The sequence below is a fragment of the Pogona vitticeps genome, chromosome 1 (assembly GCF_051106095.1).
Source record: "Pogona vitticeps strain Pit_001003342236 chromosome 1, PviZW2.1, whole genome shotgun sequence".
In the NCBI taxonomy this organism is placed as follows: domain Eukaryota; kingdom Metazoa; phylum Chordata; class Lepidosauria; order Squamata; family Agamidae; genus Pogona; species Pogona vitticeps.
Genome location: NC_135783.1, coordinates 243,275,182 through 243,301,304, shown reverse-complemented (window position 1 = coordinate 243,301,304; position 26,123 = coordinate 243,275,182). Strand labels below are relative to the sequence as shown.

At 41.9% G+C, this 26,123-nt stretch overlaps 1 long non-coding RNA gene across 1 annotated transcript; it reads right to left on the bottom strand.

Moving 5' to 3' along the window:
- Positions 1-503: 503 nt before the first annotated feature.
- Positions 504-24,434, bottom strand: LOC140703040 (uncharacterized). The gene is made up of 2 exons (XR_012082329.2): positions 19,275-24,434; positions 504-17,537 (listed from the first exon to the last, which is right to left on the bottom strand). It is a non-coding gene; the product is annotated as an uncharacterized LOC140703040 (long non-coding RNA).
- Positions 24,435-26,123: the final 1,689 nt, after the last annotated feature.

Sequence of the window (26,123 nt, the reverse complement as noted above, 5' to 3'; positions counted from 1 at the left end):
TTCTTGAGCTTTGTTACAATCAGAGCCTTGACAGTGGTGGACATTTCAGAACTGAGGTATTACGGGCGAGTGGAGCATGCGCACCACGGGGAAACGTCCTACTAATCACATGTTTTTAAGCTCTAGAATATTCTGAGGAGTCCTGTGCAGGCGCAGTATAAACCCATTTGTGTGGATTCATAGAGGACCACTCGAAGAACCATGGTTACAGGTAAGTAACCTTCCTTTTTCCAATATGCTTTGGAGCGTTCCAGAAATCACACAAGTCACACAAATAAATGGTTTTAGTCTCATCTCGAGTATATATAATAGATGTTTTCTTTGCCATTTAAATATTACCACCTTGTGTTCTTCAAAGATGTTCTTAGCTAGATCTATCAATATTGCACAGCATGTCATCAAAAATCATCTTTCTCTTCCCCCGTAAGGTCTGTTTTCTCTTTTTCTTTATTAGCACCTTGTCTTTTTTCTTCAGGGCATCTTGCAGAATTTTCAGTGCCCTGTTTTGCTCTTCGTAAAATTTCACTTCCTCCTCAATTAGGTCTGCAATTATCTTTTTCTCCACATGCAGCTTCTTTGTATTAATATAATGTTGTTCATTTCCTACCAATGTGCATTCAATTATTTCTTTTGAATTCATAGCTGCAGATATAGAAACACAATAATCCACAGCTACTTTCTAATTCAGTTTCCTGTTCCAGAAGAAAGAGCACTGATGGAGTTACATTCTTTATCAAGGAATTGCCTATGTTGGACATTCCCATTTCTGCTTGCTCTGTGCCACACAAGAGCATGATGGGAGTAAAGGTGGGGCTCCCAGTGGGTACAGACAAAGTTTTGAGGGATTGTTGTTGGTACATCCCCCACTGAAGGCATTTTGTTTGGCCTTTCATGAACAATTTACTCACCACCCTTTCTCCTCACAGGACTCTTGTCCTTTTAGCAGATGCAAGAGATGCAGATATTTAACAGGTATGACTTTCCCAGAAATGGAGCTTCCACTACGTTTGGGACCCTACTTCAGAGGCCAATATTGACATTACTGAATTTACAACAGACATTAGACCAAAAGAGATGCCAGCATGCATTTTGTGGAAGGAAAAATAGTTAGACCCAGCCACATACAGTGTGTCCACAGCATGTAAGGTGCAAAGATGTCAATTACCCCTGAGGAGGAGGATGAAAAGCACATATCAGGATCTGAAACGGTTTTCAGATCTAGAAATCTGGGCCCAAGGTTCACAGAGACAGTTAAGCAAGTGTAGAACAGCAACAATAAACATGGATTCCAAACACCCACTAGCAAAATACGGTAGTGTGTGTGTGAGAGAGGGCAGCACAGACTGTCTTACCACTTGGTCCCTGCTGCCCTTCTCCCTGGCCCAATTTATTTCTTTATCCTACTACCACTGCCTATAGACCCATGGACGGACATATACTGTACAATGTTGCAGGGTTTTGAATGTTGGTTAAATTCCTCTAGCTGCTCAGCAGAAGTGTAGTGATTTGCAGAACAGAATAGCTTCAAGTTCCCCAGAGTAGTCCGCCCCTTTATCTTTCATCAACTGACACAGTCTCAACAACTCACTCTGAGACACTAGTAGTAGAAAGAATAAAAGGTTTCATTATTTACAACTGAAAAAATCAATTGCAACATGACTGTCTTCAGTAACAGACTTCAACAGAGAGAAAAAGCTGTTCCGAGAGGTTGAAGCTCTCTCTGATTTCAGAGGCAGAAAAGGAAGAATTACTTAGTGCTGAATAGATTGACAATCACCTCAACCCAGAAAGCCATACTACTGCCACCACCGCCGCCACCACCACTACTACTACGTGCCTTAAGACAAAATTTATTCAAAAAGAAAAAAAGGCAAAAATGAATAGAATGCTGATGTCCTGGTGCTGTTACAAATGGGGAAGTGATCCTGCTTACTGCTGAATCATATACAAATGAAACAAAATAGCACTCATTTATTCTAACTTAGTGTAACTTTAAAATGTTTTAATTTAGGCAATGATACCATTGAGTTGCAAAAAAATCAACAGTTCATTTCTTAGAAAAAGAAAGAAAGACAGTTTGTGGTTCATTGTTTTGATGTGTTCTGAATTAGGGCATTAAATTGAAAAAGCAAAGATCTTACAACACTGCAAGAAGTCTAGCCTTTAGGGTTTGTGGGCAGTGGAGACTGGTTTGTCTGGTGAAGCCTAGTTTCATGCTGACTGGTTTCTTGAGAGACAGCCTGAACACTTGAATTCAGTTCTGCTGCTGCTGTTGTTCCTGGCTGTCCTTCTAAATTACCTTGGTGCATAAAGTTTTTGGCTGAGTTTTTGGCAGTACCAGATCTGCAGCTTGGAAGTTATTGACGCTGCAGTCTTAAGTGGGGGTGGTTCTTGTTTGTCCCTTGAATTCAATGCCCTAATCCAGAACTCATCAAAACAGTAAACCATCTTGCATATCTAACACACAAAAGGAAACAGCAACATAAATGTAAGGAGCATCCAATCTGAGCTATAGGCTAGTTTAACAAAACTCAAGAAAATGTAATGCCTATTGAAATGGCCCAGGGAAACAGAAGGCAGTGAAAGGCAGGGCAACAGAATATGCTGCATGGAGAGAGCAAGGACAGCCCAAGGCCCAGCCTTCAGACTGCTCCGTACTGCCAAGAAAGCTGCAATCTAATCCCCAACCGGTTCTCTATTTATCAGAGTCCCGGGTGGGGACTGTAAATTGGCTCCAGAGTCTTCAGTGTTGTGTTGTGAGCATGAGTAGGAAGAAGCATGAGTTCTTTGACAGCTAGAGCATCCTATTCCCCAGAACTTGGATCACTTTCCCTTTTCTCCACTTCCTGACAGGATTCTTTCAGGAGTATTCCAGAATAACTGCCAGTCTATACAAATAATATTCAGGTGCGCATAGCTCAGTGATGTTACGGTGACATCCTGGTGGTGTGAAACATGCAGCCTGCTTTAGAGAGATTGTAATGTCAAAAAGAGGACTATGCAAGTACATTATATATACCACAGTAACCCCTGTCTTCTTTCTGGATTGGTGTCCTTGCTTTGAAGATTAGTGGTGAATTTACCCACAGAGCAAACTGGTGTTGCTGTGCCCCAGAATGCAAAAAGCCCAAACGTCACAAAGGCCAGCAGGATGAGGTGGGTGTTTCTTCTTCAGGAGGGTTCACAGAGTGATCAGGTAGGGTTATAATTTTGTCATCTCTCAAAGGATCATGCAGGTCTTTTAGAAGTGTCATTTCCAATCTAAGAAACAAACCAAATGGATTTTAAAAACGAATCTGGCCATTCTTCTTTGTTGTTGTTTAGTCGTTAAGTCATGTCCGACTCTTCGTGACCCCATGGACTAGAGCCCTCCTATCTTCCACTGCCTCCCGGAGTTGAGTCAGATTCATGTTGGTCGCTTCGATGACATTGTCCAACCATCTCGTCCTCTGTTGTCCTCTTCTCCTCTTGCCTTCACACTTTCCCAACATCAGGGGCTTTTCCAGGGAGTCATCTCTTCTCATGAGATGGCCAAAGTATTGGAGCCTCAGCTTCAGCATCTGTCTTTCCAGTGAGCACTCAGGGTTGATTTCCTTCAGAATGGATAGGTTTGATCTCCTTGCAGTCCAGGGGAGTATGATACCAGATAATATAAGGCAAAAAAGTACTTAGTTATATATATAGTCACTACAGCCAGAATTCTTTATGCCAAAAATTGGAAAAGTCCAGTGATACTGAAACAAGAGGAACTTAACTGAGAAGATATGGGAAGCAGCAGAAATGGACATTTTATCAGAAGTATCGAAAGACTGTCCTTTACAAAAGGCAACTGAACGTTATTTATGGTTAGAATCACCAGATAGTGCTTGAATAACATAGATCAAAACTAGGATGTAAATTAAAATCTGGAGGGCAGCGAACAGTAGAAAAATGGAAAGTTTGCATTTTGATATTGCAATATGAATAGACTGGATGTCAGTATATTTTGTGTTTCTCTCCCCCCCTTTCCCCCTTACATTTCCCTTTACCTTCTGTATCCCATACCCTATCCCAAATTATTAAATAAATTAAAAAAATAAATAAGCACCAATTCTTTGGCGACCAGCCTTCTTTATGGTCCAGCTCTCACTTCCATACAACACTACTGGAAAAACCATAGCTTTGACTATGCGGACCTTTGTTGGCAAGGTGATGTCTCTGCTTTTTAGATGCTGTCTAGGTTTGCCATCGCTTTCCTCCCAAAAAGCAGGCATCTTTTAATTTCATGGCTGCTGTCACCGTCTGCCATGATCATGGAGCCCATTCTTGGTAGACCTGCTTATATCTATTGTCCTTGCCTTTTTGTATCTATACATCAAAATGTTCTGGGAGAGATTGGATGTTAAAAGTTATCTGTCCAGGAACCAGTGCTTGGCAAAAGACCTGGCAGAGGCAACTTTCTGAAACACCAAAGTCAACAAAGGAGCTGTGTGTGATTTACTTGTACTGGCATGGAGCTGCAGTTTGTTTTGCATCAACAGTATGAACAGGCAGTGCAATTTCAATAAAGAAGTGCTTTAATATCAAAGGACCGATGAGAGCAGAAGGGAATTTTTCTTGCCCTTTGAGAGGCTGGTTTATGTCAAAGGGTAGGCTCTGCCTCTTTGCCCCCAAATCTTGCCTTCCTCTAGTGCTAAGCACCCTAGTGGGGTGGAGGGGATGAGCAGGGGCCTGAAAGAGAAACTGTTGGGCCAGATGGACAGCAGGACAGAAGTGCAGGAGGAGGGGCAAGGTCAGTCTGTGACTAATAGATTGTAGGAACAAGTGTGTGTCTGCTGATAGGGTGGGGGGTAAAGATAGAAGTTTTATAAACCAAATGGCTTGTTGGCAACTACTCTTTCACCATCACACTTTTAAGGGAGAAATGTACTCGCATTTTGTCTAAGCTGCAAGCGTGGAAGTGGTCGAGCACAGACTTGTCACATACGGAGTACCTTGCCATTTCCCCACAGTAGAAGTAGGTGCCATTGACATGAATTCCTTTGTGACAAAGGATAAGCTCAGGCTCATAGGAAATGTTGTTGGCATTCAGTGTAGCTTTCTAGAGGTCTCTCTTCCATCCAGAACTGTGTGTTGGTGTCCTGCTTACTATGAAGCCTCTGCAGCTAAGATAAATGGGGCTTTCTTTATAGAGGAGGTCTTCTGTGCCAAGGAAGTAGGATAACTTCACGGATGATTATGCCTGGCTGGGAATCTTTTCCAAGATACTTCTGAGCCTTCCAGAACAAGTCACACAAATAAATGTTTTTGTCTTATCATTTGGGTACACCTATGCATATGTATAGTGCCCGGGCATGCTAGTACTTTCCTTAAATTTTACTTGGTCAAGTTCTGCAAGGAGCTTCTCAACTAAGTATTCTGTCAGGATTGCATGACGTTTCACCCAAAGTTTACCTCACTCTTCTGCCTTAAGGACTATTTTCTTAGGTTGCTCCATCAGTAACGGCTTCTTTTTCCTCAGAGCATCTTGTAGGATATATATTGCACCCTTTCTTGCTTTTTCTGCAATTGTTGCCTTTTCCTTGCTTAAGTCTTTAATTGCTTTTGCTCCATCAGGCTTTATTACTTCATGGCAATGCCATTCCCTCCCTTGTTTTGTGCACACAAATGCTGCTTTAGAATTCATAACTGTGTGGATATAAATTTATGCCAGTTTACACCAATTTTCTAATTCATTGCCTATTCTAAAAGAAAAATGGTTGATCTTGGCTTACTTATTTAGGGACTGCCTATACTGAACATTCTTTTTCTCCTATGAGAATTATTTATTTATTTATTTATTTATTTATTTATTTATTTATTTATTTATTTATTTATTTATTTATTTAAAGACTTACATCCTGCCCTATATCCTAGGATCTCAGAGTGAAATACAACAATAGGACAATATAAATTGATTTGATATTTTAAAAACATAACTACAAAAAATTAAAGCCAACAGCAATAAAGAAGCCTCCACAGCCTATTCAAGACATGATCTTTAATCCCCAAAGGCCTTGGGAAATAATGTTTTAACGTGCAATGAAATGAGATAAGCTTTGGCATTGGTTAAGACTCCTAAGGGGAGGACGTTCCCTAAATGAGGTGCTACAACCAAATAAGCCCTTCCCCATGTCTCTGCATGAGGACTTTCATCATGTTCTTTATTCTCATAGTGCCACTCATTTTCATGTGCATTCAGTGACTTCATCTACATTCCTAAATATTTACATATAAAGACGCACACACCTGTCCACACTTAGTTCTCTAATTCAGTGTTGCTGTTCTAAAAGAAAGGTGATGGCTTTGGATTGACTACATATCTAGCAACTGTCTACGTATTTCGGATGTTTCTCTTTCCACTTACAGTGAGGATGGGCCCAAAATGAAGTCCCTCCCCTCAGTGCTGCTGGGGATGACCACATCCTAACATATGTTTTAAAAAAGGAGAGAGAAATTGGCTCTAAAGGTGTCCTTGCACTCTCTGGGTAGCTTGTGGAACCACTGACTCTGATATTTCTTGGGACTTCCTAGTGGAGCTTTGACTAGATGGGGGTGGTCACAACTTTCAGTCACTCTGGGCCCAGAAGGCGCTGTTGGGGGACTGTCGTTCAACATCATTGTCATAGTATTCCCCAGGTTTCTATTACGCCATGATCCACCTTGGGTCACTCTCATTTGGCAATCGTTCTCCATGCCCTGGCTGCGTCATGCTCAGATTGCTGTGGTGTGCACTGTGAGACTGTTCTTTAACAGTATCCTAAGGTTTCACCAGATCCTAAATGTGTCACTCAGGTTATTCCCCAGTGTCCAGTAAGGATATCATTTTGTGCTTACTTTGAAAGACCAGCACTGGTTGCTGATTGTTTCCCTCCCTTTAAGGTACTGTTTTTAACCTTTTAAGCTTAGGACCCAACTTTCTGAGAAATGATCTATCTAGGCAAACTGCTGGATCACTCAGTGGTTTAGGTCTCTGGCTGCAGAGACAGAGGTTGGGAGTTTGATTCCCCATTGTCCATCATTGACAAGGGCTGAACTTGATGACCATAAGGCCTCTTCCAGCTCTGCAGTTGTTTTTGTTATATCTAGTCATGTATATGGCAATATTTTGGAGCTTCCCTTCATCCATATGGGCAGCAGGGTGGAAAATAATCCAGACAAACCTCCAGAATGTTGGCACATCTTCCAACAAGGAAATGTTAGAAAGCTGAGGATTTTTCTTTAGGGTAGAAAAATAACCTAGGTGGGGTGACATATGATAAGAGGCTGTTAATATCAAGCCTTGTGTGGAGAAAGTGACTAGAGATTACTCTGTCCCCAGTAATGTTAGAAGTTAGGCTCACCCAGTAAAACTGGCAGGAATGGGATATTTCCACTACCCACCTTCAGTGCTGTATCCCATTCTCTCCAGTAGAGGAAGCTGTGGGGTTGGAAAAGGTGCAAAGAAAGGTTATCAAAATAATCAAGGGCCTGAGGAATTCCACGGCAGAAAAAAAATAATCCTATGTTTGGGTCTTTTTCTCATTAGAAGAGAGGCAAGGATGTGGGGAAGGGATGCAGTGGAGTGGAGAAACAGCACAGAAATGGTTTTTTCTCCATCCTTCATAATGCTAGAACTCAAGAACCATGCAGTCTCTGAAGGTCCCTATCAGTCACAGTAGCAAAAACAAGAAATGATCCTAAACATGAAGGTAAATAATGAGAAATTCAGGACAGGCAAAACATGGCACTTGTTCATGCAGCATGTAGCTGAACTCTTGGACTTCAGTAAATATTATATGACAGTACAGTGTGATGGCTATCAATGTAGATGGAAGAACAGGAGATGAGACGTTTTGTAGCTACGTGCCATGGTAGCTGTAAAGGTTAAGGTTCCCCTTGACATTTTTAGTCCAGTCGTGTCTGACTCTAGGGGACGGTGCTCATCCCGTTTTTCAAGCCGTAGAGCCAGCGCTTGTCTGAAGACACTTTCCGTTGTCACGTGGCCATCGTGACTAAGGAACACGGTTTTACCTTCCCACCGAGGTGGTACTTATTTATCTACTCGCATTTGCATGCTTTCGAACCACTAGGTTGGCGGGAGCTGGGACAAGCGACGGGCGCTCACTCCGTCGCGTGGATTCTATCTTACGACTGCTTGGTCTTCTGACCCTGCAGCACAGGCTTCTGCGGTTTAGCCCGCAGCGCCACCACATCCCTGCTATGGTAGCTAGCTACCTGAAATATCCAAGATCATCTGTAATTTCCCTCTCAATACCAGTTGCTGAGGATTGTAAACAGAAAGCATTATTGTTCTCACATCCTATTTGGGGGCTTCCTGTAACAATCTGTTTGCCAGTTGAGGAAATATGAAGTCTGCTTTTTAAGGTTAGGTATCTGTGTTGCAGGAGGTTTTAATGTTAGCTGAAACATCAATGTGTAGTGCAGTTTCACAAGTACAAAAGACCACTGAGGAAATGTGGCCTCCATCAGAAAAAGGCAACTCTCTTCTGCCCAATGACTGTCTCATAATACATTCTTATGGGCATCTATTCCATAGTAACTCCAACTAGGTTGATGGGATTTCTCTCTTTAAACATGCATTTAATCATTACTTTAGTCTTCAAAAGTTCTGGTATATTTTTATTTTCCCAGGAACAGTCATATTTCCATGACATAAGGGCTGCCTTGGTTTGATCCAGGGCATCCACTAATTGTATCATTGATATTTGTATAGATTAATATACAGTACTTTCAAACAGGAAGGAAAGTTCATTATCTGGCTCATTAGGTAGCTGACCATCTTTATTTCTTATGAGGTAGATCAGGGTTGATCACATAAATATTCCCATTTCATGTGTCAGAAGTGAGGGCTGAATGGCAATATCTAGCATCTTCACAGCAGAATTTGTATCTGCAGAACTGAAAAATGGGTAGCATCAAGGCTCCTGCAAAGGTCCGTCACTGACATCCAAGATTTTAATGTTCAATTGCAAGATGAACAGTGGTGTTTTGAGTTTCTGTGAAAGCACAGAAAATGCTCTCAGCATATAAACAGCCAGTTGCTTGTGTGCACATTATGGCTTTGTATAGGTCTTGGCTTTGAAATTGCCTCAAATTCTGGGCTTCTCTTATTCCTGAGACTATGAAGTCTTCCAGATATATTGAAGATTGGAAGGAAAATTTCCTAGTAGTTAAATGTACATCTGCAGCTTTGAGGTAAAGGGGCCCCTGATATAAATTCCATTTTCCAATTTTGCACTCATCAGGATAATAGTTGCCAAAAGCGAAATGGTCTCTAGCATCCATTGTGAACAAGCAGTATGATTTATGGGAAATATCTGGAAAGTAGCAAAGAAAGGCCTAGGAACGTGACCTGTAATGCTGTCAATTTGCTTCCTGAAAGTTATATGATTGGAATTACATGATTAGCATCATGTTGTTTGTACTTTGGCTGTGAAGCAGCAAGTGCATGTGATGTGGGAAATGCACATCTGGCTTTTACAAGGGAAATGCAATGTGGATTTGATTGGCAAGCAGTGGTGGACAGTACTTAACACTTCCCCTATGGGGTATTTTTCTGATTCAGCTGACTCTCTTCCTGAGACAAGACTGCATGTTACAAGCCTGTGTTGCAGAAACCAAACTGTACTGTATTTTCCTTCAAGAAAGCAGATTTGGAGGAAGGATTTGAAGCCCTGGTGAGGAAGGGAAAGGGGGACACTACACTACCTCTATCCATCATATTCATTTCAGGTTGCCCTACCCCACAAATCCTTTCTCATCTTTAACCACATTTCCAAGTTTCTGAATCTTGCTGGGCACAGGAGTGGAGTGAGAAATGACAGATGCGTAAAGGGTTTGGCTTAGTATTTTTCCACTGCAAATCCTCGAAATCCACTTCTTCCTTTTCTGTGACATTACTGATAAAGGGAGAACTGAGATACAAGTTCTTCCATGCATTTGTGAAAGCCTCTTTTCCAGAAGCTTTAATCTATAGCATAGCAAACATTAGCTGATGGTAGTAGCTGGGTAAAGTAGTTTAGTTTTCTGATGCAGGAACTAAAACAAGGCAAACACAACAAAAGAAATAACAAAACAATGGTGTTGGTAATGGACTAATGAGATTCACTTCTTCATGCAATTAGAGAATGCCAAGGAGAGCTTGAGTTGAGAAAACCAGCATCTGGAATCCTTCTGTGAACTGGCAGTTTTACTATTGTTGCTTGAATTTGTGCTGGTCGTTTAAACATCTTCATCCAGTTGCTTTGTTATATTCAGATTCTGTATATAAGCTCATGTTCTTAAGTGAATAAGAGCATCAAAGGAAACAGCAGGACAACGATTATTAGTACAAGATATTATTTAGTATCATCATATTTTTTAGTGAGAAAAGTGTTAGAGAAATTATTTCAGGATTTAAAAGGGAACAAGAAAATAGATTTACAAGTTGTTATGGCTGCTGCAGGTCCATTGATTGCAGCAGGAATTTTGTTTACTTCATCTCACTAATATTAAAAATCCGGAAAGCTGGGTCAAAGAAATCTACGACAGATGAAAATCGAATGCACAAGGAGGACAGTATTAAAACTGGGTCATCAAGCCAATTTAGTAAGCAGGTACAATAAAGGAGGATCTTCATTTTTGAACATTAAAAATAAATAAATCACTGCATCTGAACAACCGTGTATCAAGTGAGGGAGGGTTTAAAGATGTTTTCCACCAGTTACACAATTGCTTCAAATGATTTACCTCATTTTCAGACATGTGTGTAATGTGCCACTACCTTCCTGGTACAACTACTCCAGAACTCAATGAAACCACAAACTCCAGAGTAAGAGGGACAATGTTCCAGTATTCCTGGGCCCTAGCTAGGAAAGTGCTATAGATCAGAGGTTTTTAACCTGTGGGCCACAGACCTCCGGGGAAGCTGCAATGTCCACACAGGGGGTCTGTGAAGGCTTGAAGAAATGTTATGATCTTCTGCAGTTAAAAGAAAGAAAGAAAGAAAGAAAGAAAGAAAGAAAGAAAAAGAAAATTTTAGTTTCCCTTGCTTGTTTTGTAATACTTAGCTTATCTAGTGCTTCCATTAAAAACAAACAAAAGTAAAAAATCGGTTATGAAAATAACTGTTTGATAGCAAATGACTTTGATATTTCTGTGCACAGTGAGAACGTGAAACTGAATGATGCTGAGTGGCTGAGAGACAGCAGGTGACATGCCTTACTACTGAGTTGTCAGGCAGAAGCTGCAGGAGGAGTCCCTGTCAGTGTGAGTGAGTGTCTGGAGGAAATTCATGATCGTGTTTCTTTAACCTTTTATTTTATTTCTGCTAATAAAACCATTTGATTATTGTTGGGTAAAGTGACTTTTTGATATTATTGCAGTTAATTTCATAACAATACATTTTGGCTGAGCCTCAGAATGGACTGCTGGCTGAATTTGAAATGTAAAATGTTGTTCTCTATTTTATTATATTGCTTTTATGCCATTTTTATTGTTAGCCACCCAGAGTAGACTTGGGTCTAAATGGGTGGGGTATACATTTAATAAATAAATAAATAAATAAATAAATAGAAATAAAAGAACTGATGATGTTAATAAGGGTGCATGCTGTTCAAAGCAAGATGAAGCTTCTTCCAGCCATCTTAAAAAGTATTGCCATTATATGTCAATGAGATCCTTCATGAGAAGCTTTAAATAAATATCTGATGCACTTTAGGGTTTTAAATCTTGAGTTAAGTCTTGGTGGTCTGAGGCAACAAAAGATACTTAAAGGGGGTCCATGGTAAAGAAAAGGTTAAGAACGACTGCTGTAGATCATAGCTTTGCTCCAAGAGTGAATGACATGTGCTTCTCTTGTGGTATTCCCCCCTCTTAATTTTTTTAAACAAAAATATATCTATTTCCAGTGCTGGAAGTCTCAAAGAATTACTCCTTGTGAAGGTGGCCCAGGTGGGAAATTTGAAGTGAGTTTAGTGGAAAAGCGCGGGAGTAAGAAAGGGGAGGAGCAGGAACTGTCAGTTTGGGATGAGAGAATGTCAGGGAGAGTGGTGGTTGGTGGTAGATCTGGAGTTATGGAAACGGGAAAGGGAGCTGGAGAGGTTGAGAGAATATGAGACAGTGTAGACGCAGGAGTTGCTGAGAGATTTCCCCAACCTAAAGTTAGGCGGGCTGCTACCAAATCCTATCCGAAAAAAGGAGGAGGAGAGGTAAAATATGAAACGTTAAGAGTGGTCGGTTATCGTCTTCCCCAAGAATAAAGGGAGAGGTCGGCAGGTAATTAGACCTGATTCGCGATACAATACCCCCCTCCTGAGGGAGATTGGGCTCGGCACCCATGCTGTGGCACTGTCTGTGCAGTGCGGAGCGCGGCCCTTTGGAAGCCAACCAATGCGGAGAAGTTTGGCCCAGCACCCCTGTGAGTTCAATGGAAGGTGTTTGGGACTATGTGTTGGATAGTTATGGCACGTTGCCTGAGTTAAGCTTTTTTGATCCTATCATGAATAATGTTGATCTGCCTGTAAACTAATAGAGAAGAAGTTGTTAAAGTTAAGAAGACGTCGCCTGTGATATTTCCGGCGCAAAGTGAGGAGTTGCTAAAATTTGAAAATGAACCCATTCACACTCCTTTACAATCGGGAAGTGGGGTGGGTGCGTTCCAAGCTGTGGCCCATAGACCCCCCCCCCCCGGGTAGCCTGCAAGTTCTCCTCCTCACTGAATTGGTCTTGACTGACAGGGTTGATTGTTCAGATTGCCTCAGACCTGGAACTGATTTCTCCTTTGAAGTGCTCTGTGCTCTTGTAATGCAGAAATATTTTGAATCTGCCTTTAAAAATTGTTTGCTAATTCTCTGGAGATACGTGGCAAAAAGTCCCTTTCCAGAGGACTGCTTACTCCATTGCTTATTTGTTTGACTCTTCAAAGAAAACCTGCCTTTTGACTGTTTCTGTGACCTTTCATTGCCCTTCAGACTCAGTTTCCTGTTCCAAAAGGAAGCACAGGGTTGGGGTTAGATTGCTTACCTGGGAACTGTCTGTACTGGATGTTCCTCTTTCCAGCATGATAAAACAATATGATAGGGATCCATGGATCCTGTTGTCTTCTTGTGTGGATGACCATCTCCCCATCTTTCATCATGTTGGCTTGTGTATCTGAATCAGCCTCTCTAATCTGCTCATAAGCCCATTTCCTCTTTTAATGGGATACTTTTGCAGTCTCTTTGGCCTTGGTAATACCTAAAAATAGCCAATATTATGCAATGACTGAAGTCAGTAGCTCAGTGAGTTAGGCATCTGGCTGTAAAATCAAAGGTTGGGTGTTCGATTGCTCACTTGCAAGTACAGCCAGCCTGGGTGGCCCTGGGCAAGCTGCACAGTCCCAGGGTGCCCCCAAAGGAAGGGAATGGTGAACCACTTCTGAGGAGTCTCTAACTAGAAAACTCGTGAAAGGATTGCCATAAGTCAGAATTGACTTGACGGCACACAGTTATTTATTATAAAGTCAGACCAGGACGAGAGAAACCTAGGTCCAAATTCCAGCTCAGTCCTGAGGCTCCTTAGGTAAACTTGACAAATCTATCTCCCAGCTTACTTGATATTACAGGGCTGCCGGAAAATATCTTGGAGCAGGAGGCTTGTCCATGGATGGATGGATGGATGTCTCTGCCATCCTATAGTAGTATTTAGAAGGTGAGATATCCAGATTATAGACCCACTTTAATTGGCTTTTACCCAAGATATGATTCTGAGACTGGTCTGGTCCCCTTGTTGTGGGGGAGGTGTATGGTCCTATTAATTCCCCCCCCCCCCCAGCTGTTACCACCAACCATGGTATCTTATCTGGAACGCTTTGGGTGATAGTGATTCTAGCCTTTCTGTAAATCTGTGTCCAAAAGAAAATGCTGTTAGTTTTACTTTATAGCCTCCAGCCTACAGAGATCTCTCTTCTCTTTTATTTAACAACATGAAACCACAGGGAGAAGTTAACGCAGAGCAAGGTCCCACCTGTGTGCTTATTATAGCCTCCAGCTCTATTAATCCTTGTCACCTAATGTGTCAACAACAAAACAGTATTTCAGTCCTAAATATGTTAGTATTTTATAATGGGCTGGAGGAGAATAAATAAGTCAAGATTATAGTCAGATGGGTCGAAGGGGCTCTATTTGTCACCAGGCTGGTGTAGTGGAGCCAGAGTTCCCCAGGTCACCTTGAAGCCACAGCCATTTCTGAGCACAGAGACTGTGACATTGGCTATACCCCTTGGGCTCCCCTCTTCTGAGCTTAGCTGCAGTCTTCACAGTAGCAGAGAAAGACAAAGACTTTTCCTAGGGTCAGCATATTGTTGCAAGTTAGCCCTTTTTTAATGTGAAGTATATCAGCATGGATTCATCTTGCATGGAACATTTAGAGCTATTGGCTTTACAAAAGACCTGCTTTGATATGCACTTATCCAGAGGGGTTGCGTGTTTAGACTTTCCTGACAAGGCAGGGTCACTATAAGGGTTGTCATGATGAGCACCTGTACTTCTAAATGTGCAATTACACTCTTGTATGAGGCTAACCCTTAAAAATGTTCAGAAGCTGAAACTGTTATAAAATGTCACAGCTAGGCTGCTAACAGTGATTTGAGAGCAAGATGATATGACACTTGCTTTGAAGAATCCAGTATTGGTAAATTGCTAGCTGGCTGGATAGCTCAGTGGTTTGAGTATCTGACTGCGGAACCGGAGGTTGGCAGTTCAATTCCAAACTGTTGCCTCCAAGGGGAAGAACCAGCCTGTGTAGCCTTGGGCAAGCTGCACAGTTCCAGACTACCTCTACCAAAAGAAAAGAAAAAAGAAAGAGAGAGAAAGAGAAAGGTGAAATATCTTTGATTATTATTACTCTTTGCCTAGAAAACTCTGGAAAGGGTTGCATGTCAGAATTGACTTGACAGAACAGGATTATTATTTTCCAGACTTTATTCAGGCTGTGGGTTTTAACATTTAAAGTCCTAATGGGCTGAGGACATGACTACTGTATCTTAAAAGGGCCTATATATTAGGATTTATCCCCCATGTTGTCCTCCTGTTGGGACAGTCAAGTGCAACCTATTTTGCAGTGACTACATGGTGTGCAGCCGATACCGAACCAACCAGCTTGGCCTTTTCCAGTCTCTTTTCTGCTCTCTTGGGATCACTGGCAGAGACTTCTTTTCCTTTGTTACAATTCAGATTGCATTGCTTTAGTCCATTTTCAGGCATGTGTAGTTGCCTATTTCATTTCAGAGCAGTGGTATGTGGGGTTTGCGACAGAATAACTTCTTAAAGTTGGTTTGATACAGCGTGAAGCCCCCTCTCCAATTCTGCTTTCCCCCTTCCTGTAATAGTTTTTTTTTTTAAAGAAGTAGGTTTTAAGATACGTGTGATGTCAGGTCAGCAGTGGGCTTGTGTGGGAAAGAATGACAAGGGCCATGAGAGAGAGCAGCCAGAGCTAACCCTTCCTCTTCCCTCCCTTGAGTTCAAAGGAGGTTGTGACAAGAAGGACCTCTCTTCGTCAAGAGCCAGCGTTGGCAGAGAAGCGAGAGAAGCTGATTGGCAGAGGCAGGGAAGCTTGGGCTGACACTTTGGGGAAGGGGGAACCCCAAAAGCTGACTCAAAGCCTTGTTGGCTGGCTGGTGATGGTTTGGGCTGCTCTGGTGCCTGAGGTGCATGGATGGGCAGCCGAAAGTCCCTCCAGGATTTTCCTTTGAGGCAGCTCCTCTGAGAGGTCAGATGTGCTTTGGAGGAGGAGAGAGGAGGCTTCATTCCCCCCCCCCACCGCCCCAATGGTGTGATTAGTCATTTCAGGCTTTGTTGTGGGTGGCAGCCTTTTTTAAAAAAAACAGCTAGGGAGGCGCAACAGATAATATAGAAGTCAGGACTCAGGAGGCTTAGGTTCAGACCTCTACTGGGACATGGAAATACACTTTTAAGTGGCAATGGTTAAACCAGTCCTTGAACATTCATGGAAACCCAGTTAGGGTCGCCAAAAGAAGGCACGTAACAAAAGCCTTTTAAAAACCTGAAAGAAACAAGCAGTTAGTCAGTCCCTTCTGTTTTTTTTTTTTATAAGGGTTATTTCAGGCCTAAATATAGTATGTTTTCAATAGTCAGCTGCAAACCCCAGCAGCTTAACAGGGTAAAATTAGCAATACTCATGATATTGATTGATTTATTGCATTGTGGAGCTCATAGGTCTAGACTCTGGGGACTGAGCTGAGACTTGCACAGAGTTTATGGGCTGCACTTTGCTCAAGTCTGTTTTCTCTCCTTTTGTCTTGCTGACTTGCCCTCATGCTGTATGCAACAGCTTCTCCCCAGTATCTTCCATAAAACTGTTATCTCTTTTTCTCTCCCAGACAAATACATCCACGTCCAGCACTCCTTTTCATTATCTTCCATGTGCTGAACCTCATCCTCCTTCCAAGGCCAAAGAAGGAAGGCCCTATTTATTCCCACTCACTACTGGCCTTGACAGTTTCATTTCTCAGCTACAGCTGAATCACCAGTTCAGGCAACCATTAGAAGCTTCCATAATATTGCCAACACTGCATGTTGAAGGGATTTATTCCTCCAAATCCAATCCCTATAGATGGAATCAGCTTATGTAGGAAAGCCTCTCTTGCCTCTCCATCTCAGAGAATCCTATCAACATGATCAGCTGTCTCCTCTAGCCCATATATTTCCCAAAACATGTATTTTCATTACTTCAAGAAGCACAGCACCCATCAGAAATACTACTGTGCCAGCCAACTACCTAACCAATAAGTTTAAAATGGTGCACACTGGAGAAAAATCCTAACTTCACAGGTACTCTAAAAAGTTAAAATAGAAATCTCCAGGTTGTGGTGGACAACGAAATAAATACAGCTGTTCAAACTAAGTAGCTCAATGTTAGGAATTATTAAGAAAAGACTTGAAAACAAAGCAGCAATATTGTGAAGCCCCTTCAGTACAATATCTTAGACCTTCCCAGATTTGAATACAGTACATCTTGATACAATACGTAGTGCCCTTAACAATTAACATCCAGCCCACCTCTGAGTTTTTCATATTACTTTGTTTTATAATGTGTTTTTTTAGTGCCATTTGTTTGTTGTTGATATGTCATTTAGTGGTGTCTGACTTTTCGTGACCCCATGGACTAGAGCACGCCAGGCCCTCCTGTCTTCCACTGCCTCCCAGAGTTGGGTCAAATTCATGTTGGTCGCTTTGATGACACTGTCCAGCCATCTCGTCCTCTGTCGTCCCCTTCTCTTGCCTTCACACTTTCCCAACATCAGAGTCTTTTCCAGGGAGTATTCTCTTCTCATGAGATGGCCAAAGTTCTGGACCTCAGCTTCAGGATCTGTCTTTCCAGGGAGCACTTATGGTTGATTTTCTTCAAAACGGATAGGTTTGTTCTCCTTGCAGACCAGGGGACTCTCGAGAGTCTCCTCCAGCACCACAATTCAAAAGCATCAATTCTTCGGTGGTCAGCGTTCTTTATGGTCCAGCTCTCACTTCCATACATCACTACTGGAAAAAAAACATAGCTTTGACTATGCGGACATTTGTTGGCAAGATGCTGTCTCTGCTTTTTAAGATGCTGTCTAGGTTTGTCATCGCTTTCCTCCATATACTGACGGTATTATTTTTAAATATTAGAGGAACTTCCACTATATCACTAACCCTAATCCAGAAACAGTGGCTTTATAACAGTGCAAAATCAAAATGACAATGTTTGAAACCATTTTTGAAAAAGCTTTTTGCACTCTCCTCTTTCAACCTCATTAAGAGGTTCTTTAATTCCTCCTCATTTTTTGCCATCAGAGTGGTATCATCTGCATATCTGAGGTTGTTAATATTTCTTCCAGCAATCTTAATTCCGTTTTGGGATGTATCCAATCCAGCCCTTCGCATGATGTACTCTGCATATAAGTTAAATAAGCAGGGAGGCAATACACAACCTTGTCATATTCCTTTCCCAATTTTGAACCAATTAGTTTTTCCAGATCCAGTTTTAACTTTGCTTCCTATCCCACATATAGATTTCTCAAGAGATAGATAAGGTGGTCAGGCACTCCCATTTTTTAAGAACTTGCCATTGTTTTTTGTGGTCCACACAGTCTAAGGTTTTTGTGTAGTCAATGAAGCAGAAGTAGATGTTTCTCTGGAACTCTCTGCCTTTCTCCATAATCTAGCACATGTTAGCAATTTGGTCTTGAGTTACTCTGTCCCTTCGAAATCTAGCTTATACTTCTGGGAGTTCTCAGTCCACATACTGCTGAAGCCTACCTTGTAGGATTTTGAGCATAATCTTGCTAGTGTGTGAAATGAGTGCAATTATATGATAGTTGGAGCATTCTTTGGCACTGCCCTTCTCTGGGATTGGGATGTAGACTGATCTTTTCCAATCTTCTGGCCACTGTTGAGTTTTCCAAACTTGCTGGGATATTGAATGTAGCACCTTAACAGCGTCATATTTTAAAATTTTAAATGTTTGACCGGAATGCCACCACTTCCTTGTTGTTAGCCATGCTTTCTAAGGCCCACTTGACTTCACTCTCCAGGATATCTAGCTCAAGGTAAGTAACCACTCTACAGTGGTGCCTTGATTTATGACCATAATCCATTCTAGAAGATGTGCATAGCTCAAAATGGTCGTAAGTCAAAGCACCATTTCCCATAGGAATACATAGAAACCCCATTTTTTACGTTCTGGCCGGGAAAATAAATAAATAAAATAAAAATAAAACACTGGAAGCCCCATAAGAATGCACTGGGGCCAAAAAACAAACATACCAAAATAAACAAACAAACAAAAACACAGCCAGACCCAGCAGAACCCTATGTGGCTGGGGAAAAAACACTCAAAAAACCACACAGCCAGCCCCAGCGGAATGCCATGGGGCTGGGGGGAAAACACAACCCCCCCACACAGCCAGCCTCATTGGAACACTATGGGGCTGGGAAAAACACTCAAAAACAAGCCACCCCCCCACAGCCAGCCCCAGCGGAACGCCATGGGGCTGGGAAAAAAAACTCCAAAACACCCTCCACATACACACAGCCAGCCCGAACGTGATGGGGCTGGAAAAAAACCCACACCAAAACACAAAAAACATCACAGCACAGGAGGGAAGGCAGTAAAACTGGAAAAAAAATAAACCAAAATTAGGTTTGATCTCTTGTCTGGTTGGTGTCTTGGCCTGTATAAGGAGGCAACGTTGTCAAACTGGAAAAAATAAACCAAAATTAGGTTTGATCTCTTACCTGGTTGGCGTCTTTACCTGCATAAGGAGGGAAGGTGGTAAAACTGGAAAAAATAAACCAAAATTAGTTTTTATCTTTTACCTTCTCAGTGTCTTTACCTGAATAAGGAGGGAAGGCAGTTAAAATGGAAAAAATAAACACAAATTGGTTTTGATTCCTTACCTGGTTAATGTCTTCATCTGCATAAGGAGGGAAGGTTGTCAAAATGGAAAAAAATACCAAAATTAGGTTTGATCTTTTACCTGGTTGGTGTCTTTACCTTCATAAGGTGGGAAGGTGGTAAAAATGCAAAAAATAAACCAAAATTAGTTTTCATCACTTACCTTCTCTGTGTCTTTACCTGAATAAGGAGGGAAGGCTGTTAAAACAGAAAAAAATGAACAGAAATTGGTTTTGATTCCTTACCTGGTCAATGTCTTCACCTGCATAAGGAGGAAAGGTGGTAAAAATGGAAAAAATAAACCAAAATTAGGTTTAATCTCCTACCTGGTCGGTGTCTTGGCCTGTATGAGAAGGGAAGGTAGTAAAAAATAAATAAATCTAAATTGAGTTTTGATCCCTTACCTGGTCAGTGCCTAACCATAAGATATGTTGTTTTACCTAGAAGATAGTTATGTTACATGTATTAAAATTTATAAACCACTATCTCTTTAACCTCTTCATGGATTGCTGCCTTGACGTGGCGAAGGAGCTTGAGTAATTCAGAGAAGCAATGGGCTATGCTGCGCAGGGACACCCAAGATGGACAGGTCATAGTGTAGAGTTTTGACTAAACGCAATCCACCTGGAGTAGGAATGGGCAAGCCACTCCAGTATCTTTGCCAGGAATATCCCATGAACAGAAACAAAAGGCTAAAAGATATGACACTGGAAGATGGGCCCATGCTACTGAGGAAGAGCAGAGGACGAGTGCAAATAGCTCCAGAGCTAATGAAGTGGTTGGGCCAAAGCCGAAAGGACGCTCAGCTGTGGACATACCTGGAAGTGAAAGGGAAGTCTGATGCTGCAAAGAAAAATACTGCATAGGAACCTGGAATGTAAGATCTATGAACCATGGGTAGCTGGACGTGGTCAAACAAGAGATAGCAAGAATAAACATTGACATCCTGGGTGTCAGTGAACTAAAATGGACAGGAATGGGCAAATTCAATTCAGACACTTATCATATCTAGTATTGTGGGCAAGCATCCTGTAGAAGGAATGGAGCCACCCTCATAGTCAACATAAGAATGGGAAAAGCTGTAATGGGATATAATCTCAGAAATGATAGAATGATTTCAATACAAATCCAAGGCAGACCTTTCAACATCACAATAATCCAAGTTTATGCACCAACCACCAATGTTGAGGAGACTGAAATTGACCAATTTTATGAAGACTTACCACACCTTCTAGAACTGACACCAAAGAAAGATGTTCTTCTCATTCTAGGGGACTGGACTGCTAAAGTAGGGAGTCAAGAGATAAAAGGAACAACAGGAAAGTTTGACCTTGGAGTTCAAAATGAAGCAGGGCAAAGGCTAAAAGAGTTTTGTCAAGAGAACAAGCTGGTCATCACAAACACTGCAAGGTGTGTGGACCGAGAACTCCCAGAAATACAAGCTGGATTTCGAAGGGGCAGAGGAACTAGAGACCAAATTGCTAACATGTGCTGGATTATGGAGAAAGGCAGAGAGTTCCAGAGAAACATCTACTTCTGATTCATTGACTACACAAAAACCTTAGACTGTGTGGATCACAAAAAACTATAGCAAGTCCTCCTTTTCCGGCGGAGCCATGAGCAGCAAAAACAGGGGAATTCCGGAGCTCTGGATTCCCCTGGGTTTACTCTGAGTCAGAGGACCCCCCTGGAGAAGGAGGGGGTGAGTTCCACGGGAGAGTGGGGCTTGTTTGCAAGTGGGGGCTTTGGAACCACCGAATCGCAGATGGCAGTCTGTTTTTTGGGAATGTTCCTTTCCTGCATGCGACCTGTCTCGTGAAGTTGCCATTATGGTGAGTTAGCTGCTCGGATAGAGGGGGAGGTATCGAGATTTATTATCTGACTGCAGAACGAAGATTAATGAAACTGCTGTTAAGCCATAGCAAGTAAAAGATCAAATCTGCTATTGGTAATCTGATGAGAAGCATCTCAAGTGGCATAAACTTGTTGATGCCCTCGAACACTGAAGTTTTCTTTACCACGCCACAGTGCGGAAACAAAACCAACTTGCTTTTCTTCTTTCTCCCTTCTGAACCCTCCCCCCCCTCAGAGAAACTGGCTTCTTGAACTTTAAATAACTCCACACAACACAATCTAAACTGACTCTTGTATTTGGCTACAAGGCGGCTAATCATCCCCTCACAAGACTTTAAGTGTGGATTAGCTAATAAATCATTTGGGGAGTTTGAGCAATAAACCTGCTGATTGCTACGGCTATGGAAGGAGGGGGAGAATCATCATTGGAACTCATGACGCATTATCTTAAGGGACTCCTTCAAGAATGTCAATTTAACATCATTAATCATCTTAAGAGGCAAATTAACGAGATCAGAATGGATCTGGACATGACTTTTTCTGCTTTGCAAGAAAAGATCAACAGCAAGGATAAAGAACTTAAACAAATTCTTGGCAAGGAGAGAGAGGTTCCTTCTCAGCGGGATGGAACCATCATGAAACAGCAGCTGTCGGAGACAGGCGAGGGGAAACCAGAGAGAGGGAAGAGAGACATTCCCTTTTTTCAAAAGATGCCTAAAAAAGACGAAAGGGGGGTGGGGAAGGGAGAATCTATATCAAGAGTGTTCCGGTAGGAGAGAATATAAAGGGGGGGGATGGGCAAAGCTGCGGGCAGAAATTCACGACCAGGGATCATACATTACCTTACTGCAAAATCATACTGCTGACTATATTGGGGGAAAATTAGTTAATCGCTTTGAAAATGTTTTAAAGAAATATTATAGATAGCATTTCAAAATTGGAAAATACTCTGTATAATGTTGACAAATCAGAAGCCCAATCCCGGTTTGACAACACTGGAGTTGATAAATAAAAATTAGAAAGGAGGAAGCTATTTGCTGAACAAATAATAGAAATCAATCGATTTAAGATATATAAGCAAATTCGGCCAGACATGAAATTCAAGGCTAGACGATGATGAATAATAATATCAGGTGTATTGTTTTGGGGCACGTATATGGGAATATTAAATATGTCTGAACTACAAGAGTGTTTATGCTTACAAGATTAAATACACAGTCTTCTGTATATAAGAATGGAGATCACCGTGGAAGGAATAGGCCTGTGTGGATATTATGGTAGATAAGTAATTTTTAGGAGGAAATGAGTAATGCTTATGATGAGAGTCAGATTCATGGAAATGCAGATGAGGGAATTTATAATATCTTTTTAATAGAGTTAGGATGTTTAGACAATTAGATATACAAAATAGGGATGTGGAATAGAGCATGTGCAGATGCACATGGATATATTATTTCTGTAGTCAGAAGTTACATAATAGATAAGCTGGTATGGGAAATATACCTCCCCACTGTATGTTCTGTTAGTCTAGTATGTTTTGTTACTGTTTTTGTGTTATTGTTTTGTAGGTATTTCTGTCTTTTTTTGGTTCTTTTTTGTATTTGTCTCTGTAGTATGTATGTCAAAAAAAATAAAAAAATGTTTTAAAAAAACTATAGCAAGTCCTTAAAAATGGGAGTGCTGGACTACCTTATCTATCTCCTGAGAAATCTATACGTGGGACAGGAAGCAACAGTTAGAACTGGATATGGAATAACTGATTGGTTCAAAATTGGGAAAGGAGTACGAAAAGGCTGTATATTGTCCCCCTGCTTATTTAACTTACATGCAGAATACATCATGCGAAAGGCTGGACTGGAGGAATCCCAAGCCGGAATTAAGATTGCCGGAAGAAATATCAACAACCTCTGATATGCAGATGATACCACTCTGATGGCAAAAAATTAGGAGGAATTAAAGAACCTCGTAATGAGGGTGAAAGAGGAGAGTGAAAAAATGGTCTGAAGCTCAAAAAAAAAACAAAAAAAACTAAGATCATGGCCACTGGTCCCATCACCTCCTGGCAAATAGAAAGGGAAGATATGGAGGCAGTGACAGATTTTACTTTCTTGGGCTCCATGATCACTGCAGATGGTGACAGCAGCCACGAAATTAAAAGATGCCTGCTTCTTGGGAGGAAAGCAATGACAAACTTCGACAGCATCTTAAAAAGCAGAGACATCACCTTGCCAACAAAAGTCCACATATCAAAGTTATGATTTTTCCTGTAGTGATGTATGGAAGTGGGAAGTGGGAGCTGGACCATAAAGAAAGTGGGAGCTGGACCATAAAGAAAGCTGACTGCTGAAGAATTGATGCTTTTGAATTGTGGTGCTGGAGGAGACTCTGGAGAGGCCCCTGGTCTGCAAGGAGAACAATACTTCTGAGGCTCCAATACTTAGGCTGTCTTATGAGAAGAGAAGACTCCCTGGAAAAGACTCTGATGTTAGGAAAGTGTGAAGGAAAGAGGAGAAGGGGACGACAGAGGATGAGATGATTGGCAAGTGTCACTGAAGCAACCAACATGAATTTGATCAAATTCCAGGAGGCAGTGGAAGACAGGACGGCCTGGCGTGCTCTGGTCCATGGGGCCACGAAGAGTCGGACACAACTAAATGACTAAACAACAACAACAATCTCTTGAAATTTTGAGCAAGTAATTAGTACTATGAATATGGAAATAAATATAAGAGAAATCAACCCAGAAAGAGAACTATTAAGCTGAACAAGTCAATAGATCCTGGCATATTAACACATTAAATGGGTAAATATTTCAGGCACAATAATCTTTGGAACCCTTCAGAATCAGAAACAATATGTAAAGATGTATGTTGTCCATTTCTGAACAACAAACAAAAATGTTTTTTTAATTGTGGTTACTAAGGAAGTAGATTAACCGAATACAATCTAATGAATGCTAGGGATGAAATACAGTGGTGCCTCGCAGAACGGTTGCTCCGTAGAGCGACGAATCTGCGCAACGATGCCATTTTTGCGATCTCAAAAGCGATCGCAAAATGGCACCTAAATAGGGCACAATTCACAGAGCGAAGGTCGGTAAGCAGTTCGCTTACCGACCTTCGCTTTGCGACCTGCCGATCAGCTGGTCGGCGGGTCCAAAATGGCCGCCGCGCGACCCCAAAATGGCCGCGCACAGCGTTTTCGCGCCCTTGGTAAGCGAGGGGAGGGCGTGAAAACGCTTCCGGAACAGCCAAAATGGCTGCGTGCAGCGTTTTCACGCCCTCCCCTCGCTTACCAAGGGCGCGAAAACGCTGCGGCCGGCCATTTCGGCTGTTCTGGCGGCCATTTTGGACCCGCCGGACAGCTGATCACAGCCATTTTCGCACCCTCGTTCAGCGAGGGGAGGGCACAAAAATGGCTGCCAGCCGCCCGGAAGCATCGTTGAACGGTGAGTATTCAGCCCAATTGGAACGCATTAAACACTGTTTAATGCGTTCCAATTGGTTTTCTTGCCCCGTTCAACGATGCTTTCACACAGCGAGGGTTAATCCAGAATTGATTAACCTCGCTGTGCGAGGCACCACTGTATACAAATTAATCATGCAGAGTGGACAAATGTTTCAGAAATGATTTCTGTTTCATTTCCAACAACTACACCCACGGCTCCATCAGAAAGGGGGCACCCAGAAAAGGATCCCCACAAATGCTACTCTTTCCCATCTGTGTGGGAAGTTTGTTATTGATATCCAACTTACATCTGGCTGCCTCGTAACAAACCCATTTATCTCCATTAAAAAACAACAGTAACCTCTCAAAAGTACCACATCAACTGCCCTGCTAGACCTCACCACCTTAAACCTACACTACCCAAGCAACGCCTTAATGTAGTTTCCAGAGCTACAGACAAAACAGGAAGCAATCCTGTCCATTGATACAGAGTACATCTCTACAAACTATGAACTTGAATGGCTGAGAAAGTCCACGGTTAAGCCCAGATGAAAGGTAAATGTAAGTAATTTTGAAAAGCCAAGGTCTCTCTAACTGTTACCAATGGCTGTTGAGGCAGGAAAGCAGCAAGTGGGCAAAGACCAACTGTCAAGAGCTTAGAGCACTGTTGCTCCAGCAATCATGTGACCTCAGAGGTCATGTGCCACCTTCTCTCATTATGTCCTCAGCGGTATGTCAATAGTTATTTAAATGTCTCTCACACTCAGGCTGCTTGCCAACCAGGCTGCTTGCAAGAGTGAAATAAAAGTCTCCTCCTGTGGATCATAAATACTTCTGCATGGACTGCTGTCGGGCTGTTTTGCTTTTGCTTTTCTTATAAGCTCATAAATGATAAGTAGTACTGTATTTCCAAATGAGCATCCATTAACTATCTTAGTTAATGTCGTGGAGCTATTTACCTACTCCTTTTTAGGTCAAGAGTCAAGAATGGAATATTAGAAGATGCTGGAGAACTAATTGCCATTCAAATCACTATTTATGTCGCAGAACCCTGGTCCAAATTCAGAAAATGTTAGCACTAAAATAAATCTTTCTTTCTCTTGTCCTGACTTAGGGCACAATCCTAAGTAGCCAGGCTGGCCTTAGGCTGGCTGAATAATACTCTCACAATTAAGAAGGAGATGTCTGTTAAAGGTACAGTGTGCTATTTTCCCCAAATCCAAGTCCTTTCTGCAGCTGCCATGAAACCCATTGCAACACCAGTTTGTGCCGTAGAAGGCTAAGTCCCTCCTAGTGCATCCGGTGCAGTCAGAGTGCCCCCATGACATCTGCCTTTCTCTCATTTAAACATCCACCCACCCCCACTGTCAGAGAGAACCACAAGAGGC